The sequence below is a fragment of the Symphodus melops genome (genome assembly GCF_947650265.1).
Source record: "Symphodus melops genome assembly, chromosome: 17".
NCBI classification, from domain to species: Eukaryota; Metazoa; Chordata; class Actinopteri; order Labriformes; family Labridae; genus Symphodus; species Symphodus melops.
In genome coordinates, this window is record NC_136707.1 from 17,712,496 (window position 1) to 17,717,265 (window position 4,770).

The window sequence follows — 4,770 nt, forward strand, 5'->3', positions numbered from 1 at the left end:
GATTCAACCGACATAACGTTTTATTGATGTAACTCCTTGTTGAACAGATCTAAAATCTTTTCCCCCTGCTGATGATCCACAGAGTGCCTCTGTTGCTTCCTGATCATTAGAGGCTGTGAACTGTTAACCAGAAGTGTCAATAATGTTTGTAGGCAACAAGCTGTAAGAAGAAAAAACTAGACTGAGTGCTACTCCTCTGCAGCAGCCTTGTGTCAGGTTATCAGCAAACTAAAACTAAATAATGACACTTCTGAAGAAACTGCACTTCGAAGGCTGCACGTTAAAAAGCTGACGACTGTAATTAAGCACTAATGCATGACAGAGGTGAAGTATTGTTTAAGACTAAGAAAAAGTGACATTCTTTATTGATTGTTCATGTTTCATGAGAGCTGAAAGAATCATTCAAGTGTTTTAACTGTTGTAAAAAAAAAAGTTTGGTACATTCCCCTGAATTATTTCAAAGAAAATGTTTTCCAGAACAATGACAATAAATAGACAACAGCACCATATTTCTTTTATTAGTTATTTCCACATAACTCTTACATGTGATCAGGGAAAACACAGCACACATCTATCTATCTATCCATCTATCCATCTATCCATCTATCCATCTATCCATCTATCTGTTCAGTTCTTACTGGGTGACGTTCTGAACATGAGAACAATCAACTTGTTGCTTGTTTCTTTTTCTGTTAAATCGTGACTTCCACACAAAGAGTTGGTTAAAAAACAAAAAAAAACCTGTTATAGTAGTTTTCTGTACAAAGCACCTCTCTTATTGTCCACCTCATGTCAGAGTCTAGTGAGATCCAAGACATGTTCTGAACAGAGCTGTTTTCTTGTAACCTGTACCTGGAACTACTTTGAGCTGTGTAACTGAAACTATTGTTTGCATACACTCCAGGGAAATACTTAACCATGTAGCTGTTTAGGCAGAAACCATGGAATCACTGGGGTTCTGTGTCCTCCAGGGTCCCATGCAGACCTACTTTTTCTGCTTGGTTGGTTGGAGGTGCCAGTGACTGGACGAGTCCCAGGTCTGATAGCAGAGCCTCCCAAGTTGTGGAACAGGGCCTGTTGTGTCAGACTTTCTCTTTCGGAGTCTCTATAGTGCTCACATTGTCTAAGCCAACTTCCCTGTCTCACACAGATACAATTGCTGTATTATTAAAGAATTAGATGGTTGTTTATAATATGTTGCAGAGATGCCATAGCCTGGTAATCACTTTATTACATTATTTTTCAGTCATATGATTCATTTAACTCGGTTTAAAAATCCCCAATGATCATTGTAAAATGGAGAAAAACAATGTAATTTCATTGTTTATCACATGCATTTGGCATAGGTCTGCTGCAAAGTCCTGAATAAAATCATGGCCGTAACTACCTTGTTAGTCTTTTACAGTTTAATCGGGGAGAAACACACTTTTCTGCCAAAACTCTATAAACATGGATCCTCTGGTTTCAATTTTCACGTGATCACATTTGACTCCCATAAAGAAACTCTGGATAAGGACAGAAAAATCATGCAGATCAGAATAAAACCTCTAATTTGTTTTCTGTGCTAATAAATCCAGTTAAAGGCAGGGTTTGTAATTTTTTTGGAAACTAGCATGATTTTGAAAGTCATGTTCCCTCAGTGCTCCATCTACACCAACCCCCTCCTCTCTGTGCTCCCTGCACTGTTGCTTGTGGAGCGCTGTTGACCAACCCTGCCTTTAAATGTACGATAATAGATATAAATCTTAAGCCATAGTTAGTCATGCTTCTGGAGTCAAACGTTTTTTTTTTTTAAAAGAAGATGATTCTCATTAAATTTGGTGACTACAATAACATTTGTGTCAAAGAAAAAAACTGAATTTATCAATGCCCTCTTTATTTGTCTTAAGCTCATCTTGCATTATTACTGCTGAGGTAGAGCCCCCTGACAAGTGGCTTCGCTGGCTTCTCACCATGCTCATTAACAACTCCGCATTCACTCGTACCCTCCATGGGTGTTGTTGAATTTGTCTGGGTAGTCCAATATTGCTGCAGCCCATAATTCGACTTTAATTAATTCCCAGCCAGATGGAAATTCCTGTAGTTTCCAATGAAAGAAATGGTGTGTTTCTCTCAAGGCGGATTGATAGCAAAGTGAGCAGCTTTGCTACAGTGCTCGGGGTAGAGAGGAATGCTAATAATTCTTAAAGGCTTACAGTTCGTCGGCAGTAGCCATGGCAATTCTTCACATACAATGGTGGCCTTTTAGAGGATTGGAGAGAGGAGAGGGGGGCGGCTCCTTCATTGACTACATTTGGTGTGATATTGGGAAAGACCTCTTAGCACTTTGCACTGTTCTGGTTATTATGGGATTAAGTGGTACCCAAAGCAGTTTACTCAAGAGAATGATCATGAAGGGATGGGGGCAGACCCTGTCCATTGAGTATTGGCAGGATTTCTAGTGCATTTATACTGATAATACAGTTTGAAGCCTAAATATTCAATCTTCCTTTTTAGATACTTGTGAAAAATGTTCACATTTGTTCTTCATTTGACAACTGGGTCAATTTTTCTCTAAAGACACAGCACATTGTAAGACCTGCACAGCTCATGGTTTTGATTATGGTTTATCCGTTTATATGCAACATATCATGGAGCCTGCCGGAGGAGATGTGAGTGCTTTTTGCACTTAAACCAACGTGAACTCAGGCTCTGTACATGGACTTGTTGCTCTTTTTATGAAGAGAAAAACAGTTTTGTTTATAATTCCCCTCATGACCCACTGATTGGTATCAACATCAAAGGAGCATACATAACGACAGTCATCCCCTAACACATTCAATGACTCAACTGTGGGGGTGAACACACTACGCCAATGTTACTCGAACTGCCTTCAGGATAACCTGTTTAATCGTTTTTAGTTTTTTTTTAACACATTATTTACTAGGTTTAGCCAAAATCCCATTTCCAGGACAATTGCAATCTGCAACATTCACTGCTTTTAGGACATATTCTGAAATGCAATATTTATATGTGCAGGTGTAAAGATAGCAATAAGAACTGTGCCAAGAAGACTCTAAATAAGACATGGAAATAGTCACATGTAGATGTGTGTGGTGCGCTTTAATGGGGCGAGAATTAAGAAGTTAAACAATTGCTAATGCTTTTTTACTTTCATTGTAAATTTCTAAATAGTTTTTTCTGAGCTCATAACAAATGAGCAATTAAACACCCCAAACACCCCTGTTTTATTTTGCACATAAAGGAACTGGCATTTAGATTCAAACCATTTTTTTTTGTTTTTGTTTTACCAAGCTGTAAACATGATTATTTCTTGACTTTTGGAGACAGACTGAAGTGGACACTTGAGGTTCTGCTCAATGGCTGCATTTCTCAACACTGGAGGTTGCTGCTTGGTGCCAGAACAAAGTGCTTCATACAAACCTTGGGATTGTTGCAGAAATGTTGCATTTACATGCAGTACGAGAACCATAAACAGATAATGTAACAGGCCTGTTTCTTAATAACCATTAAGATAAAATGCACCTTAACAAAAAGAGCCACATGAAACTTCACTTCATGTAGGCTACTAAAATGTACTTGTATATTGTGTTTAGCCGAGCCCACAGATGAAGCTATTGTCTGAGAGAGTTTATTGTCCCCAGGTGTTATTCCTGCTGGGACTTCCTGTTTATGAATACAACTACATGGAGAACCCTCCTCTAGCTCGTTAGTCAGTCTCATTAGTCGAGCTCCAGCCTCAATTGCCCTAAATTTATGGAGCACTGGTGCAGCTGTTACAACTAGCTGGGCTTTGGTTTGAGGAGCCCTCTAATTGAATAATGATAGTTTTGCATGATCGTATAGTTTTCACTGCTCCAGACTTGTGTATAATGTTTATGTAAGGACAGCGGCAGGCCTGCTCAGACATGTTTTTTCTCCTCAAGAAGGAGAAGTCTCCTCGAGAAGAAGTTCGTCCTGATTTCGCTGTACAAATATCAAGTCCAGCACTTCAAGAGAATCTTGTGGAGATAATAATTGTAAGACAAAAACCTTTTCACTCGGTTGCAAAACTTTTGGATGTTCTGGATTTTTAAGGACATTTAAAAAAAACAAATGCATGAGGCAAATGAGATTGAATAAGATCATTATACAAGTGATAGAAATAGCAGAGATAGGATGATTATATGATTGATAGAAATAACAGAGATGCTATAATTATGAATATGACAGCTGATGCGGTCTCCCCTCCAGGAAACCACAGTCTTTATACGTTTCCAAACAGCCATAATCAGCAGCACACCAGGCATACGCTCTCTGCCCAGGAAATTACCACGTTGTTTAGAATTATAGTCATTTGGAAATGGAGGCAGCTGGGTAAGATTTTGGGAATGTGGGTTAAATGCTTAGCCTGTGTCCTTTCTGGAGACCACAGGTTAATGGGCAGTGTGTTTTTATATCAACAGCATACACAGATGTTTGCAGATAAATTGGCTAATTGAATGGAAAGGTCATAATTCTGCTGCTGACACCCACATGATTGCTATTCCACCTTATTTCCTGTATGGGGACACATGGCCACTTTTTTTTACATGAGCTTGCCAAACTAGCTATTACCCCATAGTTAGCCTCCCTTGTTAGCTACTTTTATTACGGAGGAGTCTGACTGTCATTATCAGCTCCTGCACCTCCCAGATTTCACATCCACCTTTCCTTTTATACTATGTTTTACATAAATAGCCTGCATGATAACTGTGCATGGCTTTACCGTGTCTGACAAGTGATCACAGA